At 45.8% G+C, this 26855-nt stretch overlaps 2 pseudogenes; both read left to right on the forward strand.

The window, feature by feature from the left end:
- Positions 1-238: 238 nt before the first annotated feature.
- Positions 239-1214, forward strand: LOC116534223 (annotated as a pseudogene).
- Positions 1215-4195: 2981 nt separating this feature from the next.
- Positions 4196-5738, forward strand: LOC116534222 (annotated as a pseudogene).
- The last annotated feature ends 21117 nt before the right edge of the window (positions 5739-26855 follow it).

Consider the following 26855-nt stretch of genomic DNA (forward strand, 5'->3'; position numbering starts at 1 on the left):
GGAGCTCGCTGCACATGCAAACCTCGACCCACCCACCCCAGTCCTTCCGAACCAAAATCTGCAGGGGGTTCCTGAAGTTTGAGAAGCAACAGCTAGGCCAGGTGCCGATTGACCACTCCAAGGCCGTGGTCAATCCATAAGAATTCCTCCCCCATGGAGATGGAGTAGGGATATGAATGGGATACAGAGACTTCCTTCCCTGGAAAGGTATGTATTTGGGCAGCATATTCATCACTGTTTATAAAAAGTAGTGACTTTTGCTCTGCGCCGCAGCCCCCCTCGTAGCTGCCGCCGAGCCCGCCGCCACCGCCTCGGAGCAGAAGATGGCTGTGCCACCCACGTATGCCAATCTTGGCAAATCTGCCAGGGATGTCTTCACCAAGGGCTATGGATTTGGCTTAATAAAGCTTGATTTGAAAACAAAATCTGAGAATGGATTGGAATTTACAAGCTCAGGCTCAGCCAACACTGAGGCCACCAAAGTGACGGGGAATCTGGAAAGCAAGTACAGATGGACGGAGGATGGCCTGACGTTTGCGAAGAAAGGGACACCGACAGTACGCCAGGCACTGAGATTACTGTGGAAGATCAGCTGGCATGTGGACTGAAGCTGACTTTCGATTCATCCTTCTCACCTAACACTGGGGAAAAAAAATGCTAAAATCAAGACAGTGTACAAGCGGGAGCACATTTACCTGGGCTGCAACATGGATTTCGACATTGCTGGGCCTTCCATCCGGGGTGCTCTGGTGCTGGGTTTTGAGGGCTGGCTGGCCGGCTACCAGCTGAATTTTGAGACTGCGAAGTCCCAAGTGATCCAGAGCAACTTTGCAGTTGGCTACAAGACTGAAGAATTCCAGCTTCATGCTAATGTGAATGACGGGACAGAGTTTGGAGGCTCCATTTACCAGAAGGTGAACAAGAAGGTGGAGACTGCTGTCAATCTCGCCTGGACAGCGGGAAACAGTAATACACGGTTTGGAATAGCAGCCAAGTATCAGATGGACCCTGATGCCTGCTTCTCGGCTGAAGTGAACAACTCCAGCCTGATAGGTTTAGGATACGCTCAGACTCTAAAGCCAGGTATCACACTGACACTGTCAGCTCTTCTGGATGGCAAGAACGTCAATGCTGGTGGCCACAAGCTTGGTCTAGGACTGGAATTTCAAGCATAAATGAATACTGTACTTTTGTTTACTTTTAAACGATTTTGCAGTATAGCTAGTTCAGAATTTAGTGCATCTTTTAAGGTTGTATGTCTGGGGTGCAAGTATTGCTAAATATGTTAGACCTCCAGGATAAAGATGATTCAGCTTTAGGATGTTACCCTCTCAGAGGTACAGAAGAAACCCATCTCCAAAAAAGGTCCTTTCAGCGGTAGACTTGGGGGGATCTTGGGGACCCCTTTGAGATGCCAGGTTTCTTTTTTATCTAGTAGTGGCTGCAAGTGGAAGCTGATAATATGTAGGCACTTGGTAAATTCATATTGAGTAAATGAATGAAATTGTGATTTCCTGAGAATCGGACCTTGGTTTCCCAACCCCACTTGATGAGAGGCTCGCTGCTTGACAGTGTATACAAACTCACCTGAATGGGACTTTTTAAGACAGATCTTCATGACCTGTTCCCACCCCAGTTCACCTCTTTTGCACCAAAAGGTCTGCAGGGTGTGGTCACTGTTTCTTTCGTGCCATTTTGGAGTGGAGAGGGTGGATGTGATGAAGCCAATAATTCAGGACTTATTCCTTCTTGTGTTGTGTTTTTTTTGCCCTTGCACCAGAGCATGAAATAGCTTCCAACATCTCCAGCTATAAGCTTGGAAAAGTCTGTGTGATTGTAATTACATGGTGACAACACTCAGAATCTAAATTGGACTTCTGTTGTATTCTCACCACCCAATTTGTTTTTTTAGCAGTTTAATGGGTACATTTTAGAGTCTTCCATTTTGTGTGGAATTAGATCCTCCCCTTCAAATGCTGTAATTCACATCCTCCCCTTCAAATGCTGTAAAAGAAACTTGAATAAAATATTGAAATCTCAGGAAAAAAAGTAGTGACTTTTCTCTTTATAAACAAAACACCAGTAAAATAGAATGAAAGAAAATTAAATTTGAAAGAGGTGCTTCCTTTTAATTTGACTTGTAATATTTTTAACTGTCAACAATTCAACAAATAAATATCATTCTATACTTTTGTATTAGTTTATAAACTACTAAGTCACTGTCAGTTGCATTTTTAATGCCTGAGGGAAGCTTTTATGCATGGAGAGGAACAAAGTTATTTGTGTATTTTACTTATGTTTCCAGTTTATTGAAGGTGTACATTTTATTGTTATTTTCATTTTTATTTGTTTTACTTTATTTTGGGGACACAGAGTCTCTCTCTGTCACCCAGGCTGGAGCACAGTGGTATAACCATGGCTCACTGCAGCTTTCATCTGCTGGTCCCACGAGATCCTCCTGCCTCAGCCTCCCAAAATGCTGGGACCACAGGCGTGAGCCACTGCACCCAAAGTTGTAAATTTTCAAGACTAGGTTTATTAAAGTTCAACCCATATAATTCATCACTTTGCTCATAAATCTAGTATTTTTGTTACTTTGCTCATAAATCTAGTATTTCTAACATTTGCTCTTTGGTTAATGCCTAGTTATCTTATAAATTCTCTAAACATTAAATGTTACTTACCAGCTTGGTTAATTAAATTAGACTATTTAAACTAAATTAAGCACTTCAAACATCTAACAAGGTAGATTTGCAAATTGAACAAAATCTTAGACACTAAGCATTTAACACTAAGAATTTAAACATTATTCACAAAACATAGCCTCAATTTGTAGACCCGATTAGATTTACTGACGCATTTAACCACCAAACTTAATCTACCTAAATACTAAACTAATATCACAAGTTTAATGTCACCTGCTTTTACACTTTTCCAATACTTTTAAAAGCAACAATTTAAAAATTCCATATGTTAAAGTTGTTAGTGGTTAATTTTATGTTATCGAATTTTACCTCAACTAAAAATCAGATAAAACCCGAATCATCCCAATGTTTGCAGTAGTTCCTACCATACTCTCCCTAAAGCTATCACAAGAGTATTAATCTACATTTGTGTCCATCATCTTCTTTATTTATTTATTATTATTTTTTTAAAGACGGGGTTTCTCCATGTTGGTCAGGCTGGTCTTGAACTCCCGACCTCAGGTGATCTGCCTGCCTTGGCCTCCAAAGTGCTTGGATTACAGGCGTGAGCCACCATGTCTGGCATCTTCTTTATTTTTAAGCCTCCATCCAAAGAAAGAAAGCAGAATTAGCCTCACAGTTGGGCTGAAATGACTCAGTTGAAGATTTAGGCCTGAGATACAGTTACAGATTAGGGTGTGAGCTACGGGTTTGCAGCTGCCACAATGTTCCCGTACAGAGAGTTGCTTGGAGCCTGGACACTGGGTCTAGGCGTGGGATTTGGATGTGCCTCCTACCCTCGTTTCTTCCAGGCTGGCAATTACCAGTGTGGGTAGCTTCCTTTGGTCAAATTTTGCCTGCTGCACTAACAAGATTCATAGAACTCTCACTGTTTTTCTCCCTTATTTCTTGTGTGTGTGTGTGTGTGGGGGGGTGTGTGTGTGTGTGTGTGTGTTTATAGACAGGGTTTCACCATGTTGGTCAGGCTGGTCTTGAACACCTGACCTCAGGTGATCCTCCCGCCTTGGCCTCCAAAGTGCTTGGATTCCAGGCGTGAGCCACCACACCTGGCCTATTTCTTGTTTTAAAATAACTCAGTGCATCTTTCATCCCTCGGTGTCCTTTAAATCTCATTTCCTGCCAGGTGCGGTGGCTCACGCCTGTAATCCCAGCAGTTTGGGAGGCCGAGGTAGGTGGATCATGAGGTCAAGAGATTGAGACCATCCTGGCCAACATGGTGAAACTCCGTCTCTACTAAAAAAAAAAAAAAATTAGCTTGGGCATGGTGGTGGGTGTGCCTGTACTCCCAGCTACTTGGGAGGCTGAGGCAGGGGCATTGCTTGAACCTGGGAGGCGGAGGTTGCAGTGAGCCGAGATCGCGCCACTGTACTCCAGCCTGGTGCCTGGTGACAGAGTGAGACTCTCTCAAAACAAAAACAAAAACAAAAAAACTCATTTCCTGGTCCAAGCAGCAGCTTCTCTGCTCCTTCTGGAATCTTTCCCTGGTTCAGCCCGCCTGCTTCCACTTCTGCCTCCACCATGTCCATCAGGGTGACCCAGAAGTCCTACAGGGTGTCCACCACTGGCCCTGCGGCCTTCAGCAGCTGCTACTTCACGAGTGGGCCCAGTGCCCGCTCCAGCTCCTCGAGCTTCTCCCGAGTGAGCAGCACTGGCTTCTGCGGTGGCCTGGGTGCTGGCTATGCGGGGGCCAGCGGCATAGGCCCGGGAGGCATCACCGCCGTCACCATCAACCAGAGCCTGCTGAACCCCATTAAGCTGGACATGGACCCCAACATCCAGGCTGTGCGTACCCAGGAGAAGGAGCAGATCAAGACCCTCAACAACAAGTTTGCTTCCTTCATCGACAAGGTGTGGTTCCTGGAGCAGCAGAACAAGATGCTGGAGACCAAGTGGAGCCTCCTGCAGCAGCAGAAAACGGCTTGGAGCAACATGGACAACATGTTTGAGAGCTACATCAACAACCTGAGGCGGCAGCTGGAGACTCTGGGCCAGGAGAAGCTGAAGCTGGAGGCGGAGCTTGGCAACATGAAGGGGCTGGTGGAGGACTTCCAGAACAAGTATGAGGAAGAGATCAATAAGCGTACAGAGATGGAGAATGAATTTGTCCTCATCAAGAAGGATGAGGATGAAGCTTACATGAACAAGGTAGAGCTGGAGTCTCGCCTGGAAGGACTGACCGATGAGATCAACTTCCTCAGGCAGCTGTATGAAGAGGAGATCCGGGAGCTGCAGTCCCAGATCTCCAACACCTCTGTGGTGCTGTCCATGGACAACAGCCGCTCCCTGGACATGGACAGCATCATCGCTGAGGTCAAGGCGCAGTAGGAGGAGATCGCCAACCACAGCCAGGCTGAGGCGGAGAGCGTATACTAGATCAAGTATGAGGAGCTGCAGAAGCTGGCTGGGAAGCACGGGGATGACCTGCGGCTACGAAGACTGAGATCTCTGAGATGAACCCGAACATCAGCCGGCTCCAGGCCGAGATGGAGGGCCTCAAAGGCCAGAGGGCTTCCCTGGAGGCCGCCATTATAGATGCTGAGCATCGCGGGGAGCAGGCACTCAAGGATGCTCGTGCCAAGCAGCAGCAGCTGGAGGAAGCCCTGCAGAAGGCCAAGCAGGACATGGCACGGCAGCTGCATGACCACCAGGAGCTGATGAACGTCAAACTGGCCCTGGACATCGAAATCGCCACCTGCCGCAAGCTACTGGAGGGCGAGGAGAGCCGGCTGGAGTCTGGGATGCAGAACATGAGTATCCACACGAAGACCACCAGCGGCTATGCAGGTGGTCTGAGCTCTGCCTATGGGGGCCTCACAAGCCCCGGCCTCAGCTACGGCCTGGGCTCCAGCTTTGGCTCTGGCGAGGGCTCCACCTTCAGCTGCACCAGCTCCACCAAGGCCGTGGTTGTGAAGAAGATTGAGACCCGCGATGGGAGGCTGGTGTCTGAGTCCTCTGACGTCCTGCCCAAGTGAACAGCTGCAACAGCCCCTCCCAGCCTGCCCCTCCTGAGGCTGCCCCAGAGCCCGGGAGGGAGGTTGCTGTACAGGGGAGCACAGGGAATGGGAGACCCATCCGACGCTCAGCCCACCCGCAGGGAGTTTACTGCCTGGGGACTCTCCTTGCCCATGCCTCCAGCTGCAAAACAATTCAATTGGCTTTTTTTTTTTTTTGGTCCAAAATAAAATCTCAGCTAGCTCAGGAAAAAGAAAAAAAACAAAACAAACAAACAAACAAAACCTCATTTCCTAATATAAATATGTAAGAACAAGAAATTCATAGCTTAATTATTAATCAGAACTTGGCTATGGTATGCACATTGAAAAGTGGACACTTCGGAACAATTGGCTCTGGCAAAAAACAAAAAGAAGCTGGACATTTTCAGGAACTCACATATACTTCTTTTAGTATAACCCGTATTCAATACCATTATGGACTCGGGTTTTTCACTACGTTTTTTTTTTTGTTTTTTTTAATAATCAGATGATCACAGTGTTGCCTTTTTATTTTTATTTTTAGAGACAGTGTCAGTGCAGACTTGAACATCTGAGCTCAAGGGATCCTCCTACTTTGGCGTCCCGAGTAGCTGGGACTACAGGTATGCACCACCCCAGCCGGCTAATTTTTTCATTTTTTTTTTTTTCAAAGATTGGGTTTCACCATGATGGCCAGGCTGGTCTTGAACTCCTGACCTCAGGTGATCCACCCACCTCGGCCTCCCAAAGTGCTAGGATTACAGGCGTGAGCCACCGCGCCCGGCCAATTTTTTCATTTTTTGTAGATATGGGATCTCATTATGTTGCCCAGCCTGGTCTTGAATTCCTGGCCTCCAGTGATTCTCCTGCCCCAGCCTCCCAAAGTGTGGGGATCACAGGTGTGAGCCGCCGTGTCTGGCCAGCTTTGACTTCTTATGCTGCATCTTTTTTCCTTTTAACACTACCTCAAACATTTTTGTCTTTTAACTTACACACTTCTAGCAAAGTCTACTTAGGCTGACTGTGATTTTTCTTGCACCAAGGTATGGAATCAGCTCTTCTCGGAGGAGCCCTGTTTCTCTGAGTGGTGAATGTTATTAGGTGAATGTTATGTCTGGGCACTCATGATGCGAATCACATTGTTCACATGAGAACTGAAGGCAGGCGTCTCTGTTTCTAGTGCACTACAGTGGGACCTGTGAAATGAGTTAGAGCTGATGTGTCCAATTCAATTTCAACTCCACTAAGTCCTTTAAAAAAATACATCCTGTTATAAAAGGTTTTCTTTTTTTCTCCCCCTTTAAACTTCCAGCGTATTATTCTTTTATTACAAAAACTTTATACACACATAATACAATATGTTTATATTATAAACATATATATTTTTCTACCTCCTTCCCCTCATATATGTATTCCAATTAAAACATTAAGGAACTTTCTTATGTCATAAATGGATGTACATCTACTTAGATCCCAGACACCCTGGCCGGGGCTTCAAATGTGCCATCTTCACTTTATACTCCTTGTGTGTCTTATCAACCCTCACCCTCTGGTCGTTTTATTGACAGTCACACAATTTCATTTCACCCAACTCTATTGAATTCACGCGGCTTTGATTCCAATTTCAAAGCATGTGCATGGGCTCCCCACTCTCCCAGAGCAATCGCTGGCTTCTGACTCTTCTCTGCAGACTGGGGATCGGGGATATCATTTTCTCATTGTTTCTTCCTGTTATATTCAGGGCTCCTCTCAGACAGTCTCTGTGGATTCTCCTCAGTCACCTGCTCTTCAAAGAGCTTCTGGAGGAAATATAATTAACATGCATCTAACAAAGTTAACCTTTTTAACACATGTGTTTTTATAAATAAGCAGATTTCTTTTTCACAGTGCATACAATGGAGAAAAGCAGAGGACTCTACCTCCATCAGCTTGTCCCCAAAGTCCAAGCCCCTCTCTTTGTCACCCAGCCCAACCTCTGGCATACCCTCATCCTCAAGTGCTCAGCATTTCTTGTCCTGACCCAGCTCCCTCCTTCCCCATGTCCCGCCTCCTCCACCATGCTGCCCTTGCATAACCAGCAAACGTCCTATATCCTCTCCCCTTCTGAAGAGGACACACCCTAAGAGGCCACTATGATCTCTGGCCCCGGGTGCTCACACCTCTATGTAATGCCCTCTCCTTGAGTACATGTGCATCTGTCACTTGCTTCTAATGAGCAGAATATGCAGCAGGGTTGGGTGTCACACTGTGATGGAGCGATGCTATATGAGACTGTCTTGTTAACAGGCTTGCCCTGGAGACTTTTTGCTGACTTGATGAAAAGAGCAGCATGTTGGAAAAGCCCACAATGTGGCTAAGAACTGAGAGTAGCTTCCAGCAGACGGCCAGCGAAGAATCAGGAAGCAAATTCTGCTGCACCCTGAGTGAGCTAAAAGCAGATTCCTCCAGTGGCGCTTCCAGATGGCAATGTGGCCACCACCCTGATTACAGCCTCCTGTGATCCTGAGCAGACAGCCCAGCTAAGCCACGCTGAGACTGACTCACAGGCCCTGTGAGATACTAAGTGTGTGTTGTTGTAAGCCTCGGAATCTGTAGTAAATTGTTCTGCAGCCATAGATAAGTATAATCTTACCCCAGCACACACTGCGTCTTCCGTAGCCTTCCTACAGTGGTGGCTATCATTTTCTCCATGCCACAGCTTAAAAGCTGGGCAATAAGGTCATTGGCTTCCTTGCTTTCCATTTCCCTTAGGCTTTTTCTGAGTCTCAGCCATATAGCTATGCCACTCTCTTCCCCTCCTGAAAGCCTCTGTTATCGACCGACCTCCAGGTCCCTCCTTCTAAGATCTCTGCATCAGTCTCACCTTCTCCTCCTCACCTGTATGCTGCTCTCATCTTAGGTCAATTCAGCCCTGGTTTGGATGAAATTGTCAACAGTCCAACTGGACTCTCAGTTTCTTGACTTCCTCCTCCCTAAAGACTGTGTCTACTACCGCTAAGCCACCCACTTCCACAGTCACAGTTTGGGCGTTGGCACTATTGGAAGTTGAGACTTTCGAATCACTGATTATTCGCTCTCCCTTTCTCTGACAGCTGCTCCTCTCCCCCTGGCTGGCCTGTGCGGCTACCCCCACTGCAACTGTTCCCCGTCATCAGCACCTCCGATCTGTGGCTGTCTCTATTTTTCCCCACACCATCAGCTTTCTCCCTCCCCTCCCTCCTCCCTTATCATGCTTAGAGTCCACGTCTTTAACAATCTTGGTTAAGCCCTAATCTTGATCCTTTGTCATTTTCTTATCCTGTGTGGCAAAATCTCCACTGTGTATGGCCTCAACTCTCTATTACTGTGCCTGCTGTCAGGCAGCCTCTGGGAAAGTCACACAATACTGCATATCAGTTTTTTTTTTTTTTTTTTTTTTTGAGATGGAGTTTCGCTCTTGTTACCCAGACTGCAGTGCAATGGCGCGATCTCGGCTCACCGTAACCTCCGCCTCCTGGGTTCAGGCAATTCTCCTGCCTCAGCCTCCTGAGTAGCTGGGATTACAGGCACGTGCCACCATGCCCAGCTAATTTTTTGTAGTTTTAGTAGAGACGGGGTTTCACCATGTTGACCAGGATGGTCTTGATCTCTTGACCTCATGATCCACCCGCCTCGGCCTCCCAAAGTGCTGGGATTACAGGCGTGAGCCACCGCGCCTGGCTGCATATCAGTTCTACATATATTCACGATTACTATGTCCAGAGGGGCACTCACTACACCTGGGAAACCCTGATAAGTGTCTGATTAACTTGCTCTCCCACAGTGATTATTTCAAACCCCTGTCGATCTCCTCAAACCCCTGGCCCTTCATACCTCCACTTGCAGGTGAGCTTGTTTCTTTCTTTTTTTTCTTTGAGACAAGGTCTTCCTCTGCGGCCCAGGCTGGAGTGCAGTGGTGTGATCTTGGCTCACTGCAACCTCTGCCTCCCAGACTCAAGTGTTCTTTACATTTTGGCTTCCCAGATAGCTGGGGTCACCTCCATGCACCACGCATGCACCAGGCATGCACCACCATGCTCAGCAAATTTAAAATTTTTTTGTGGAGACAAGATCTTACTATATTGCTCAGGCTGGTCTCAAACTCCTGGGCTCAAGCAGTCCCCCCTCTTTAGCCTCCCAAAGTGCTGGGATTATAGGTGTGAGCCAATGTGCCTGGCTTTATCTCTTCCTTTTTCTTTCTCTTTTACAGGGAAATAGAAGCCATCAAATGAAAATTCCCATCTAGAACCTATAAACACACCTGTATTTGCTCTCATCCCAACTTCTTTTCCCTCTGAACTAGCCTTTGCCATATTATGACAGGAGAGAAATCTGACATGGCTGACTCCATCTTGCTACTGGTCTCACAGGCTGGCTGTCTTTGCTCATTCCTGGGCATGGGCCAAGTTAACTTTGTGAGAACTTTAGTTCATAGTTTAAATGGTAACAGCTCTAAAACTAAACTGCCCTTGTAACACTAATGAAAGGCCATTGCATTAGGAGGTTGAGAAGGATCTGAATTCTACTAAGGGGTATGCATAGTGAAACAATTGCAAGTTGTTATTACAGAGGTCACAAGATGTGCAATTTCCCCAATTAATCCTGTAAATAACATCACTATTGTAGAATCTGATTGGCCTCTTGAGATGTCTTTCCTGGTTTTTGCATTTTTGATAATCAATGGCTCCACCTGGACTTGCCAACCAGGTGAGTCCCTACTTCTCCCCTCAAGAAACCAACTCAGCACAAGAGAAAAGCTTTGACTCCTTATGTTTTCATCTCTGGTCTCCTGTCAAGACAGCTCTGCATGAATTAAATTCTTTCTCTATTGCAATTCCCCTGCCTTGATAAATTGGCTCTATCTGGGCAGTGGGCAAAAGGAACCTGTTGAGCAGTTACACCTCCTGTTGTGATACAAGTGCTGTCATATTTTCTGCCTTAGCCAAATCCCTACCCTCACACTGTGAATTCTATGGACCCATCTGTGGACCTCTCCAAAAGCTTCTAAGTATATATTTTTTCTGTCTTATTTCTTTTTTCTTCTCCTTCTGAAATTCCAATTATGCATATATTAGACATTTTGATATTGTTCCACAGGTCTCTGAGGCTCTGCTATCTCTTTTTCTTTCCAATCTTTCGTATCACTCTTTTTCGGATTGGATGACTTCCATTGATCTCTCTTCATGTTCATTTGTTCTTTCCACTGAGATGGTGTAATGGTCATTATGCACATTCAGTTAATTTTTTGTTGATGTTTTGGGATAGGGTCTTGCTATGTTGCCCAGGTCCCAAACTCAAAGGCTCATGTCATCCTCCCACCTTAGCTTCCTGAGTAGCTGGGATACAGGTGCACTGCACTGAACACAGCCAGTGACTTTTTTATTTTATATATTTTTGTTCTAAAATTTCCATTTGGTTCTTTTTAATATTTTCTATTTTTTGGCTGTGGCTTCCTATCTGCTCATTCATTACATGTGTGTTTTTCTTTATATTCTTCAGCATAATGATAGTAGTTGCCTTAAAATCCTTGTCTGATAATTCCAGTATCCAAGTTACCTTGAGATTGCCCTCTGTTGTTTGCTTTTCCCTTGAGAATAGGTCATGTTTTCCTGTTTTTTTTTTTTGTATGCTTAGTAATTTTGGATCATATCCTGAGTATTTGAAGGTTATGTCGAGGAAGCTCTAGATTCTATTTAATTCCTCAGAAACAGGCTAATCTTTTTCTGTTAGCAGGCAATTCACTTCGTTAAACTCAAATTGGAAACTTGGTTTTACCTGTAGTGGGCGGGAGCTTGGGTGTCAGTTCAGTTTTTTGTTTTTTTTTTGAGGTAGAGCTCACTGTCTGGAGTGCAGTGGCACGATCTCAGCTCACTGCAACCTCTGCCTCCTGAGTTTAAGTGATTCTCCTGCCTCAACCTCCCAAGTAGTTGGGACTACAGGCGAGTGCCACCACGCCCAGCTAATTTTTGTATTTTTAGTAGAGACGGGGTTTCACCATGTTGGCAATAATGGTCTCAATTTCTTGACCTCATGATCCGATCTGCCCGCCTTGGCCTCCCAAAGTGCTGGGATTACAGGCGTGAGCCACCGTGCCTGGCCTCAGTTCAGTTTTTTTATCTTTAGCTAGGCTGCCTGCAGGTTTCCCTGTTCATGTGTGGTTCAGCAGGAATGAGAGACTCGAGCAGAGTTTATATACAGAATTCTGGGTTTTTCGTCTCTGGCTTTCTCCGTTCCAGGACTCACCCTTCACTCTTCAATAACTTTGATTACTCTGGGCTCCACTCTCTGGTTCCTCCCACTGTTAAGCCAGTGGGCTTCTATTGGAATTTTAGCTGTAAACAAAAACTAAAATTCTAAGCCCCCCAGCTAACTGAATGCCCTGCCATGTTGGCTGAAGGCCTTCCAAAGTAAACCTGAAAAACTAGTTTGGGCGGTGATAGGAGTAGGTTTTAGGACAAGTCTCATCATGCCCTCTTGCCTTTGGAATTCAGGCACAACTGACCAGCATTAACATTAAACAGAGATCTTAAGACTGGCAAAAAGACTCTCTAGCAGTAGGACTCCAAATTCCAATCTTACTTCAGTAAACCATCACATGACAGATAGCAGGCTCTGGAAATTAAAGCAGAATGGCCACAAGAAACAAACCTCTCCAACACCGAACTGGGAAGGAAGGGGTGATTATTGGGCCGGGAGCAAGGTGGCATAGCTGCCTGACAGCCAAGCTCATCTAATAAAGAAAATCCCTGACAACTCTAACAATTACATGTGCAAGGGTCTTGGGCTTACAACTCTGGAAATTACATGTGAAAGGGTCTTGGCCCATGGAATAGGCGTGGGGGTTTGATCTTGTTTAAGCAGAAACAATACCTTCTGGAAAGATTCCTCCACACCATGCCTGCGATCTACAGGAGGGCAATTAAGGTAGCACCTGGTCTGCCAGCCTTTACTTCTACTGAAATGCAGTGTGGAAGTCAAGGGGGAGGTGGTCTTAGATGCTTAGGTCTCCCTCTTCGGAATAAATGATAGTATTTTTCCCCAAAACAAATTTATTTGACATATTTAAAAATGGCCCTGCAAAGCTGTCTCTTGTGGAGGAAATCTACATTCTGTAGAGAATCCCCCCTTTTTTTTCCAGGTTTTTTTCTGACCCACGAGAGAATTAACTACAAGTTTGGTGCCATTTTAGATCTGATAAGAGACATTCACCATCTAGTCTCTCTGATGCAGTAAGAACCTTGCCAGCCTGAACAATATGGTGAAACCCCATCTCTCCAAAAATATCCCAAAATTAGCAGGGTGTTGTGGCATGTGACTGTGGTCCCAGCTACTCAGGAGGCTGAGGTGAGAGGATTGCTTGAGCCCAGGGGGCAGAAGTTACAGTGAACCAAGAGCATATGACTGCATTCCAGAGTGGGTGACAGAGCAAGACTATATCACAGGAAAAAAAAAAAAAAAGCCAGGCACAGTGACTCACCTCTGTAATCCCAGCACTTTGGGAGGCCAAGGTGAGTGAATTGCTTGAGCCTAAGAGTTCAAGACCAGCCTGGGCAACATGGTGGAACCCTGTCTCTACAAAAAAATTCAAAAAATAAGTTGGGTGTGGTGGTGTGCGTTTGTAGTCCCAGCTACTCAGGAGGCTGAGGTGGGAGGATCACCTAAGCCTGGGAAATTGAGGCTGCAGTGACCCATGATTGCACCACTGAACTCCAGCCTGAGTGACAGAGCATGGCCTTGTCTTAAAAAAAAAAAAAGAACTTTGGTTCTCACAACTCCTTATCTTAAGCCACACACTCCCTTCTATTGATTCCAGTTCTTTAGATAATAATCAATTTCCAATCAGAAAATCTTTGAATCTACCTATGACCTGTAAGCTCCCCTCTCCCACCTTCCCAGACCAAACCAATGTGTACCTCACATGTATTGACTGATGGCTTAGGCATGAGTGGGGCAGGAAAGGGCTCCCCTACCCACTAGGAATGCCAGGTGATGATCTGGCAATGATGATCCAGTAATGATCATATTGCCTCTCTAAAAGTGACAAACGGCAGCTGGGACCAGGGAGAGGCCATTTCCTGATGGTCCACACCTGTTGCACTAAAGTGTTTACTGAATGCAGGCGCCAGGGAGAAGCAACTTCCTGGGCATGTGTATTAATAGACAAAATGGCAGAGTATGACTTTCTGGGGGCACTCCACTGGAAAAGTGAAGAAAGCCTCAGATGGGTAAGCATACAACTTCCTAAACACCCTGCAGTGCTGACTTCCCAAGGGAAAGGGCGATGCCGCGCATGTGGGCAGCCCACCTTAAGGGAAGAATCATGGGAAAGGGGCCAGATTATAAAGTCCTAGGATCAGGGTTAAATACTGCACTTGACCTCGGTGCCTGCTTGGGTCTCTTCCAAGTGTACTTTCCTTTCCTTTCTTTCCTGTTCTAAAGCCTTTTTTAAAATAAACTTCCACACCGGCTCTGAAACTTGCCTCACTCTCTTTTTCTGCTTTATGCCCCTCAGTCGAATTCTTTCTTCTTTGGAGGCAAGAACGGATTTGCTGCTGGTAACTCGGAGATCTTCCACCGGTAACATTGTGCCTCCCTAAAATGTGTAAAACCAAGCTGTGAGCCAGCCACCTTGGGCGCATGTTCTTAGGACCTCTTGAGACTGTATCTTGGGCCTTGGTCACTCATATTTGGTTCAGAATAAACCTCTTTAAATATTTTACAGTTTGACGCTTTCGTTGGCGTGGACATCCTGTGCTGTGCTGTGACTGTGGCCAACACAGGGAAAATCTAAGAACACGTGAACCCATTTCACACCAGCTGCTTCTGCCACACGTCGAATCCCCTCCAAAACCTACCTACTTGGGCTTACTCTCCAGAGCCCTTAGGTAGGTAGATTTTCTGTTTGTTTGTTTATATATTTTGTCCAGAATGTATACATTTTATCTGTCGAGGATTGGTCAGCTAGACACTGATTTCTTCATACCAGAAACAGGACTCTGCCTGTGAGGTTTTTTTTTTTTTTTTCCTGAGACAGAGTTTCACTCTTGTTGCCCAGGCTGGAGTGCAATGGCATGATCTCGGCTCACCGCAACCTCCACCTCCCAGGTTTAAGTGATTCTCTTGCCTCAGCCTCCTGAGTAGCTGAGATTACAGGCATGTGCCACCACACCTAGCTGATTTTGTATTTTATTTTATTTTTTTAGTAGAGACGGGGTTTCTCCATGTTGGTCAGGCTGGTCTTGAACTCCCGACCTCAGGTGATCTGCCTGCATTGGCCTTCCAAAGTGCCGGGATTATAGGTGTGAGCCACCACACCTGGCCTCTGCCCATGAATTTTAAATGGGCTCAATTCTCACATAAAATTCTCCAACCCTCCCTTGATCTACAACCTCCTTCAGCAATCTGCCTTATGTGTCTTCCCATCCACAGCCAATTTTCTTGAAAGAATAGTTTTACCATCTTTATTCCTCAGTCCCCTACTCCCTTCTCAGCCCCTCCAGTACAGTCTCTGCCTTATGATAACAAACAAATGGCTTTTGCCAAGTTCCCCAGTGACCTTCAATTTACTAAATCTGATGGACGCTAATTAGCTCTCATCTTCCCTGAACTTAGCATCTTTCCCTTCATGTCTAGCCCTCTTCCACTGTTTCTTATCTCAGTTAATTACTGCGCCAACCATCCTCTTGGACTGGCCAGAAACATCATAATGAGTCTTTTTTTTTTTTTTTTCGTTGAGACAGGATTTTTCTCTGTTGCAAAGGCTGGAGTGTAGTGGCATGATCACAGCTCACTGCAGCCTTGAACTCCTGGCTCAAGTGATCCTCCCACCTCCACCTCCCAAGTAGCTGGGACCACAAGTGTACACCACCATGACTGGCTAAATTTTGTATTTTTTGTAGAGATGGGGGGGTCTCGTTATGTCGCCCAGGCTGGTCTTGAACTCCTGGTCTCAAGACATCCTCCCATCTCAGGCTCCCAAAGTGCTAGGATTACAGGTGTGAGCCATCGCACCCGGCCGATGAGTCTTTCTTGACACCTTCTTTCCCCATATTCCTTACGCTCATTGCTGATGTAAATTTCACCTTTTACATCTCTCTCTCAAGTCCTATCCAGATTACTCCTTTTCCCCCACCACCACTTAGACCAAGCTAACTTCCTCTTGTGCTGAGATCACTGCTAAAGCCTCCTGTATCCTTTCTGACCCCTGCCCCTCTAATTTGTTCTCCATGCTATGGCCAGAGTGATAGGCTCAAAATGCAAATCTAATCATGTCACTCTCTTATTTAAAACACTTCACGGATGACTTACTTATTTTAGGACATACACACATGCCAAAATTATTTACCTGGCCTGCCATAGGCTGAGGCTTATCTAATTATTTGTCTTTAGCTTGCAACATGATTCCCACCATTTCTACTGCAGACTTATTAACATTTCCTGTTTGGTGGGAAGTTCATGCCTGGGTTCAATGCTTTTAATAGATCAGACCTGTATAGATGGTTGGTCTGTAGAACAGAATTTAAAGTGATTTTAAACTGTGGAATTACCCTTGATAAACACATAGGAATATTCTAAGATCAGTAAGAAAGTTGATACAGATGTAGCTGATATGACTATTACTGTTACATTTATTGATTACAATCAACCATGCAAATTCCTCAGTTGTTACCCACATGCTCAGATAGATGGTTACATGTCCACCTGTGAGCACGTGTGTGCATGCACACACACACACATAGCCACTTGCAGGTAGTTCCCATGTGTTTCTGAATACTGTACATCAGGTGGACAAATGCCAACAGCTTTAGTTTTACCTGAAGACCTATTGCAGGGCATTCTGCTTTTCTTGGCTTCTGAATTTGCTCTCTGATTTCACAATGTTGCCTGTGTATTTCTGTCTTTACAGAGTACATGTTGACCACCAGCAATCCCAGACATAGAATCTGCTCTTCTTCAGACCAAGACCTTATAAAATCTAGGTGGCACCAGACACTCTCCTACTCCAGAAGTGCAGGCTTTCCGCAGGCAAAGACCCATCGCACATCACACACACTCATGCACACACTCACCCACAGAATTACCAGCACTCATTACGCTCAATGCTTTCAAATAATTTTTGTTTTTTACACTTTGGAACTTGGATTCAGCCCACTCCCATCCCCACGAGACATCTGAGGATAGCCAGGAGTCTGAAGGCCCCAATTTGAAAAACACACTAGTCTGGTATGGTCCGATGCCTGTTTTTGTAAATAAAGTTTTACTGGAACACAGTCATGCTCATTTTTATTTATTTATTTATTTTTGAGATGGAGTCTTGCTCTGCTAATAGGCTGGAGTGCAGTGGCACAATTTTGGCTCACTGCAACCTCTGGCTCCTGGGTTCAAGTGAGTCTCCTGCCTCAGCCTCCCCAGTAGCTGGGACTACAGGCACATGCCACCACACCCAGCTAATTTTTGTATTTTTAGTAGAGATAGGGTTTCACCATGTTGGCCAGGAGGGTCTCGATCTTTTGACCTCATGATCTGCCCACCTCAGCCTCCCAAAGTGCTGGAATTACAAGTGTGAGCCACCACTCCTGGCTGCTCATTTATTTATGTACATAGATATATATATTTGAGACAGAGTCTTGCTCTGTTGCCCAGGCTGGAGTGCAGTGGCACAATCTTGGCTCGCTGTAGCCTTTGCCTCCTGGGTTTAAGTGATTCCCCTGCCTCAGCCTCCTGAGTAGTTGGGATTACAGGTGCATGCCACCATGCCTAGCTAATTTTTGTATTAGAGATGGTGTTTCACCATATTGGTCAGTCTGGTCTCTAACTCCTGACTTTGTGATCTGCCCACCTTGGCCTCCCAAAGTGCTGGGATTACAGGTGTGAGCCACTGCACCAGTCCTATTTACATGTTTTTTATGACTGCTGTCCTGCTTCAATGGCAGAGCTGAGTAATTGGGACAGAGACTGTATACTCTACAAAACTGTCTGGCTCTTTACAAACAAAATTTGCTGCTGTTGGAAACAGATACTCAGTCCGACAAAGAAAAATTAGCTCTGAGACAAAGGTTCTCTCAGCAAGGCAATTTTACTTTCTGCAGAAAGGGTGCTCCTGTTAGCCATCTTGCCATGAGAGTACAACAAACAAAGGAAAAGTAGACATATTTATCCTTTACGCATTTGGGGTCGTCCTTACTGCTGTGTCTGATCTCCGTTAGCTGGAGCCAGACCTCAATCTACAACTGAGTCAAGACAAGCCTGACCAACAAGGTGAAACCCTGTCTCTACGAAATCTACAAAAATTACCCAGGTGTGGTGGTGGGCGCCTGTAATCCCAGCTACTCAGGAGGCTGAGGCAGGAAAACTGCTTGAACCTGGGAGGCGGAGGTTGCAGAGAGCTGAGATCACACCACTACACTCCAGCTACTCAAGCCTGGGTGAGAATGCGAGACTCCATCTCAAAACAAACAAACAAACAAACAAACGTTCTTGAATAGGTAAAGGCAATGGAGAACAAAAGGAAAAGAGGAAGTCCAAATAAGGAAGGGACAGGAAGTTGCCTGTGAAAGAACTTAGAAAAGTAATAACATAAATATCTTGGTTAAAGTACAAGGACATAGAATGTATGACGTCCCTGTGAGCATGTCTAGCACAAATATCTTGGTTAAAGCACAAGGACGTAGAATGTACTTAGTCCTTTATAGCTAACGGCTACATAGGATAGGGCTGAACAAAGAGTTTCTGGTAAAAAGTAAGAAGGCTTTGAAGAAAGTTAGTCTTTAAAAGAGACTAGCTTTATTATTTCTGGCTGGGTGTGCTGGCTCATGCCAGTAATCCCAGTACTTTGGGAGGCCAAGGTGGGCAGATCACAAAGTTAGGAGTTTGAGACCAGCCTGATCAACATGGTGATACGCCATCTCTACTAAAAACACAAAAATTAGCTGGGCGTGGTGGCGAGTGCCTGTAATCCCAGCTACTTGGGAGGCTGAGGCAGGAGAATTGCATGAACCTGGGAGGTGGAGGTTGCAGTGAGCTGAGATCGCGCCACTGCACTACAGCCTGGGTGACAAGAGCAAAACTCCATCTCAAAAAAAAAAAAAAAAAAGGGGGGGTGGGGAGAGAGATCCAAGATGGCCGATTACTAGCAGCTCGGGATTGTAGCTCCCAGTGAAAGCACAGAGAACGAGAGGACGCCACACTTTCAGATGAATTTTCTTTGCTGACGGACCAGGAGATTCCCAGTGGAGGAGCCCCACGGGTCACCAGCAGGACTCTTGTGGCCGGCGTGGTGGTTCCTGGTGCAGAGTGAATGGGACTGGTTCCCCTTTTGGTCGATGTTTGGAGCTCCAGGAAGGCAGAGTCGCCCATTCAGCTGATTGAAAGGGGAACCCAGCAGGGAAGCCAGACAGGAGATTCCTGGGCAGAAAAGCACCAGCAGCCTTGTCACCGCTGTTCTGGTCGGCGCAGTGCGTTGCTCAGATTTCGGCGCTGGGAATCAACAAGTTGGACGTCCACTCAGAGACCTAATTTGAAAGTTGGTAATTACAACGACAGGTGGATAAATTTACAATGACGGGAAGAAAACAGCGTAAAAAGGCTGAGAATACTCAAAATCAGAATGATTTTCCCTCCACAGGGGATCACGGTTCCTCATCAACAAGGGAACAAGGCTCGATGGAGAATGAGTGCATTCCAATAACAGAATTAGGCTTCAGAAATTGGATAATAAGAAACTTCTGTGAATTAAAGGAACATGTTCTAGTCCAATGTAAGGAAACTAAGAACTTGAAAAAAGGTTTGACGAAATCCTAATGAGAATGGACAATTTAGAGAGGAATATAAGTGAATTAACGGAACTGAAGAATACAATAAGAGAACTTTGAGAAGTATGCACAGGTTTTAACAGTCGAATTGATCAAGCAGAAGAAAGGATATCAGAGGTAGAAGGCCAACTTAATGAAATGAAACGAGAAGGCAAGATTAGAGAAGAAAAAGTAAAAAGGAATGAGCAAAGTGTACAGGAAATACGGGACTTGTGAAAAGACCTAATTTACGTTTGATAGGTATACCTGAATGTCATGAAGAGAATGAATCCAAGCTGGTAAATATTTTTCAAGATATTATTCAGGAAAACTTTCCTAACCTAGTAAGGCAGGACAATACTCAACTCCAGGCAATACAGAGAACACCACAAAGATATTCCTCAAGAAGAGCAACCTCGGCCGGGCGCGGTGGCTCAAGCCTGTAATCCCAGCACTTTGGGAGGCCGAGGCGGGTGGATCACAAGGTCAAGAGATCGAGACCATCCTGGTCAACATGGTGAAACTCCGTCTCTACTAAAAATACAAAAAATTAGCTGGGCATGGTGGCACGTGCCTGTAATCCCAGCTACTCAGGAGGCTGAGGCAGGAGAATTGCCTGAACCCAGGAGACGGAGGTTGCGGTGAGCCGAGATCGCGCCATTGCACTCCAGCCTGGGTAACAAGAGCGAAACTCCGTCTCAAAAAAAAAAAAAAGAAAAAAAAAAAAAAAGAAGAGCAACCTCAAGACACATAATCGTTAGATTCACCAGGGTTGAAATAAAGGAGAAAATTCTAAGGGCAGCTAGAGAGAAAGGTCAGGTTACCCATAAACGGAAGCCTATCAGACTCACAGCAGATCTCTCAGCAGAGACCCTACAAGCTAGAAGAGAGTGGGGGTTAATATTCAATATCCTCAAAGAAAAGAATTTTCAACCCAGAATCTCATATCCAGCCAAACTAAGTTTCATAAATAAAGGAAAAATAAAATTTTTCGTGAACAAGCAAGCACTCAGAGATTTCATCACCACCAGGCCTGCTTTACAAGAGCTTCTGAAAGAAGCACTACACACAGAAAGGAGCATCCAGTATCAGTCATCCCAAAAACTTACCAAAAGATAAAGAGTATCTTTATAATGAAGAATCTATATCAACTGATGGGCAAAATAGCCAGCTAGCATTAAATGACAATATTAAACTCAAAAATGTCAATATTAATCCTAAATTTAAATGGATTAAATGCCCCAATCAAAGACACAGACACACAAGTTGAATAAAAAGTCAAAACCCATCGGCATGCTGTGTCCAGATCCATCTCATAAGCATGAAACACAAAGATTCTAAACAAAAGGTTGGAGGAAGACTCACCAATCAAATGGAGAGAAAAAAAAAAAAAAAAACAGGAGCTGTAACTTTCGTCTCTGACAAAATAGACTTTAATAGTAACAAAGACTGAAAGAAACAAAGAAGGACATTACATAATGGTAAAAGGATCAAAGTAACAACAGGACTCAATGATTATAAATATATATGCACCTAATATAGGAGCACCCAGATACATAAGACAAGCTCTTAATGACTTATAAAGAGACTTAGACTCCCACACAATAATAGCGGGAGACTTCAACATTAATATTAGACAGATTGACGAGACAGAAAATTAACAAGGATATCCAGGACTTGAACTCAGATCCAGAACAAGTAAACTTAATAAACATTTATAGAACTCTCCACTTTAAATACACAAAATACAGGTTTAAATGAAATATTGTTTGGCTGCTTGTTTGTTATTTTCTTCCCTCATTAAAAAATTTATTTTTTATTTTTTATTTTTTCTTTCCTGTTTCCATTATTAAGCATAAAAGAGGTTTTTAATACCCATTTTTAGACTGCATTCTACCCTGGGCAATAAAGCAACACTTCCGTTCTCTCTCCTTCCTCTTCCTCTTCCTTCCTCTCCTTCATTTTATTATTATTATTATTTTTCTTTCTCTCTTTTTTTAAAAAAAAAAGAAAAAAAAGACTTATTTCTAACATTTATTATTATTCTTTAGCAAGAAGGAAAACTTTGAAGAGGAACTTTTCTGCTTCCCACAGCTGCCTCCATCTACTCTGTTTTCCAATTGTTTTAGCAACAATCAGTAACAAAGTAGAGTTGCCAGATTTAGCAGTTAAAAACACAGGATATTCAGTTAAAGCTGAATTTCAGATAGACAACAAATCTTTTTTTTTTTTTTTTTTAATAAGTATGGGCTGGGTGCAGTGGCTCATGCCTGTAATCACAGCCTTTTGGGAGGTCAAGGTAGATGGATCATGGGGTAAGGAGTTAGAGACCAGCCTGGCCAGCATGGTGAAACCCTGTCTCTAATAAAAAATACAAAAATTAGTTGGGCACCGTGGCAAGTGTCTGCAATCCCAGCTACTTGGGAGGCTGAGGTAGGAGAATCGCTTGAACCCGGAAGGTGGAGGTTGCAGTGAGCTGAGATGGCACCACTGCACTCCAGCCTGGGCGACAGAGTGAGACTCCATCTCAAAAAAAAAAAAAAAAAAAAGTATGTCTCAAAAATTACATGGCAGCCCTATATAACAAAGACTTAAACAAGGCCCCTGTGGTCCCCTCAATCCTGCCACCTGCTTCACTTTGAGTCTTGGAGGAGAAAGAAGGTGAAGGAAGGAGGGGCCGTTGGGATGATGTGCACCCTTTAGAAGAGGGCATTTGGAATGGAAGCAGACAGTCTTTGGTCAGGTTTCCCGGCCTGACCTTGACAACTGTGGAAGCTCTAGGGTTCGAGGTCCCTTGGTGCACCTGGTAGGTGTCAGTGACAAGTAACCACCCTACAAATTGCACAAGTAAGTGTGTTCAGGGAAGTGAGGTAGGGAAGGAACTGTTTCATCACTCTGGGATGTGCTCCTTTAAAATAGTAGCTCCAGTGTACGTTTAACTGATGGTTTATACGTTTTCTTGTCTAGTTTCTTACCTTGTATTTTTTTTTTAATAAAAAAATTAAATATTTTGCTCTTTTTCTTTAAAAAAAGTACAAAAAGTAGAAACGAGGGCTCACTATGCTGCCTACACTGATCTCAAACGCCTGAGCTCAAGTGATCTCCTGCTGGGACTCCCAAAGTGCTGGGATTATAGGTGTGAGCCACTGTGCCCAGCCAGTGCCCTGATTGAGATGGATTCTCACTTAGTCACCCAGGCTGGAGTGCAGTGGCACTATCTCAGCTCACTGCAACCTCTACCTCCCAGGTTCAAGCGATTCTCCTGCCTCAGCCTCTGAGTAGCTGGAATTATCAGTGTGCACCACCATGCCTGGCTAATTTTTGTATGTTTAGTAGAGATGGGGTTTCACCATGTTGGCCAGGCTGGTCTTGAACTCCTGACCTCAAGTAATCTCCCCACCTCGGCCTCCCAAGGTGCTGGGATTACAGGTGTGAGCAACCATGAACAGCCTACTTTTATTGATGTGGAAACTACTATTCTGTACTGGCAGACATGAGAGTGGAACTCTTTTTTTTTTTAGACAAAAAAACATGAGAGTGGAACTCCTTTTTTTTTTTTTTTTTTTTTAGACAAAAAAACTTTTTTTTTTTTTTCGTTCTGTTGCCCAGGCTGCCGTAGTGCACTGGTGCGATCTCGGCTCACCTGCAACCTCAGAATTCTGGGTTCAAGCGATTCTCCTGTCTCAGTCTCTGGAGTAGCTGGGATTACGGGCATGTGCCACATGCCCGGCTAATTTTTGTGTTATTAGTAGAGATATGGTTTTGCTATGTTGGCCAGGCTGGTCTCGAACTCCTGAGATCAAGTGATTCCTCTACGTCAGTCTCCCAAAGTGCTGGGATTATAGGCATGAGCCATGTGTCCACCTGAGAATGGAACTCTTCATACATTCTACCTCTCACTCTACCCTCACATCATCTCCATATCAGAGGGTTGGTGGAAGTCTCTTCAGGTGGAAGATTCCTCCGAAGTAACTTTGTGCATTACAGTCTGGATGGAGGAGTAGTTAAGTGTGCAGGCCCTGCAGCCAGACAACCTGGGGTCATGTCTTAGCTTAGTCATTTACTGGTGAAACGACTTGGGAGAAATTACCTGTCTGAGCCTTAGTTTCCTCATCTGTAGAAATGTCGGGATGATGATGCTACCTATCTTATGGAGTTGTGAGAATCAATAGGTTAGGACATGTAAAGTACTTAGAACTGTGCCTGGCACATAAACACTTGGTACATGTTAGCTGTTAGCTGCTTTGCAAGTCACTTAAAACCTGTGGCAGAATGTGAAGTGCTCGCGGAGCCCCGCTCCAGCAGTGTGCACTCATGCCACTAGGTGTCGCAATTCAGCAGGCACAGTCCTGAAGCTTGACTTGGGGTGGTTGGCTGGGACTTTAATTTTAGCCTATTGTCATTTTTGATTTGATTTGGTGATTTCAAGGGGATAAACTGACATGCCATCTTTTGAAGTCCTTGGGGATCCAGAAATTCCAGCAGAGTTGCTGACATCCAGACCCGGAAGGAGCTGTGTGGAGTCCTGCCTTTGTTCACAGTTAAAGTGGCATATAATTTATCATTCACACCAGGATATTTCAAGAGCGAAAGGGGGACTATCAGGAACTATGCCAGGACAAGAGGAGTAAGTAGGATGTGCCCCCGAAACTTGGATACAGCCACCCTACCCATCTAACCCAATACACGGTACTCCTCAGCATTTTTGTGAATCTGAAGGCGGGAAACTCAATGACATTTCTTCAGAAGCCTGGCATGATAGGCGGTGACTTCATGTGTTCATTAGTCCCTTCCCTAAGAGGGTCATGCCTCACTGTCAGGTTTCCTTATGTTTAGTTCTCCGTGGACATGATCAGCATGTCCACCTCACAGACCACTAGTCACCTTGGTGTCTTTTATGCTGAATAATCCCATCTCCTCTATAGCTTTTCTTCAGAGCTTCCTTCCAGCTGTCAGCCCCTGGGAGGCACTGAGGCGTTCATCATTGAATGCCTGGTGAAGGAGGGTGAGCAGCAAAGCCATTTTCTGGGCGATTGCTGAGGAGATTCTTCTAAGGTTTCATCCATCTCTAAAACTTCAGAATCCCAATATTTCAGATATGCTTTAGTTAATTAATTTGAGACAGTCTTACTCTGTCACCCAAGCTGGAGAGCATTGGTGCTCATGGTTCACTGCAGCCTTGACCTCCTGGGCTCAAGCAATCCTCTCTCTTCAGCCTCCTGCGTAGCAGCTGGGACTACAGGTGTGTGCCACCATGCCCATGCACACCTGGTTAATTTTTGTAATTTTATTAGAGATGGGGTTTTGCCATGTTGGCCAGACTAGTCTTGAACTCCTGGGCTCAAGTGATCCACCTGCCTCGGCCTCCTAAAGTGCCAGAGTGTGAACCACTGTGCTCCACCTTTTTTTTTTTTGAGACAGAGTTTTGCTCTTGTTACCCAGCCTGGAGTGCAATGGCACAATTTCAGCTCACCACAACCTCCGCCTCCTGGGTTCAGGCAATTCTCCTGCCTCAGCCTCCTGAGTAGCTGGGATTACAGGCACGCGCCACCATGCCCAGCTGATTTTTTGTATTTTTAGTAGAGACGGGGTTTCACCATGTTGACCAGGATGGTCTTGATCTCTTGACCTCATGATCCACCCACCTCGGCCTCCCAAAGTTCTGGGATTACAGGCGTGAGCCACCACGCCCGGCCTCTTTTTTTTTTTTTTTTTTTTGAGACCTAGTCTCGCTCTGTCATCCAAGCTGGAGTGCAGTGGCACCATCTTGACTCACTGCAACCTCTACTTCATGGGTTCAAGTGATTCTCCTGCCTCAGCCTCCTGAGTAGCTGAAACTACAGGCGTGCATCACCATGCCCAGCTAATTTTTTGTATTTTTAGTAGAGACGGGGTTTCACCATGTTGGCCAGGATGGTCTTGATCTCCTGACCTCATGATTCGCCCACCTCAGCCTCACAAAGTGCTGGGATTACACCACCTATCTTTTTTTAAAGTGCAGAGGGACTTTGGGAGGCCAAGGTGGGAGGATTACTTGAGGCCAGGAGTTCAAAACTAGCTTGAGCAACATAGTGAGGCCGTCATCACTATGAAAACCCAATTAGCTGGGTTTGGTGGTGTGCACCTGTGGTCCCAGCGACTTGGGAGTCTGAGGTAGGAGGATCCTTGAGTCCAGGAGTTCGAGGCTGCAGTGAGCCATGATGGTGCCCTCCAGCCTAGCGGCAGAGCAAGTCCCTGTCTCAAAAACAACAAAACAAAACAAAAACAAAGAAGGGCAGGAGGAAGCAAGCATTTGTTGAGCAGTCACCACGAATCACATAATCACATGTTGTGCTTTTGCCTCCACCATCTTGGTCTGCCCATCAACCTTATGGAATTGGTATTTTTTTTTTTTTTTAAGAGTCTCGGCTGGGCGAGGTAGCTCACACCTGTATTCCCAGCTCTGTGGGACACAGAGGCCGGTGGATCACGAGGTCAGGAGTTCAAGACCAGCCTGGCCAAGATAGTGAAACCCCGTCTCTGCTAAAAATACAAAAATTAGCCAGGTGTGGTGGCGGGCACCTGTAATTCCAGCTACGCAGGAGGCTGAGGCAGAGAACTGCTTGAATCCAGGAAGCGGAGATTGAAGTGAGCCGTGATCGAACCACTGCACTCCTGCCTGGGCAACAGAGAGAGACCTTGTCTCAAGAAAAAAAACAAGCAAACCCAAAAACCAAACAACAGCAACAACAAAAAAACCCAAAAAACATAAAAAATCCAGGCCTGAAACGCGCCAGGCCAGAGGTGCCTCGCTGGAGTTTCTCCTGCCTCAGTGACCCCTCCGGCACACAGCGCCCTGTACCAGCCCTTGGAGACGGCCAGCTCCTGGGGAGGCAGGGGCTCTTTCTGCAGGAGTGTCTCGGGCAGGCTCTAACACACACCCGCGCTGTCAGCATCTCACACAGTCCGCCCCAAACACCAGGGAAGGGGTTCGTAGGTGTGGGGGTGGGATGGCGAGGCCGGGCAGCCCGGCGCGAAGCGGAGAGCTGAGGCCGGGGCCCTGACGGCCGTGGGGTGCCGTGTGGGCGCGGAGCCCGGGAGAGCGCACTGCCAGGCCCGGACCTCCCGCCCCTACCCTGGGAAGAGGCTCGTTCGCCGGAGGGGAAGGCGTGATCAAAGCACCTCCGAGGAGCTGCCGGTCGGGGCTTGCGGGCGGCGGGGTGGGGAGACGGAGGCTTCCGGAACCCCGAGAGGGCGCCAGTGCCCCGTCCCCGGGTTCCCCCACCTCTAACGAGGGGGACCCAGCCTGCGGCGGGGCAGGGCCCTGGCGCGGGCGCCCCCCTCGGCCCGGCACTCCTTCGCCCTGCCTCTCCCGCCCCGCCCCCCGGCCA

This window comes from Sapajus apella, unplaced genomic scaffold (assembly GCF_009761245.1).
Source record: "Sapajus apella isolate SASKATOON/1434 unplaced genomic scaffold, GSC_monkey_1.0 scaffold86, whole genome shotgun sequence".
NCBI classification, from domain to species: Eukaryota; Metazoa; Chordata; class Mammalia; order Primates; family Cebidae; genus Sapajus; species Sapajus apella.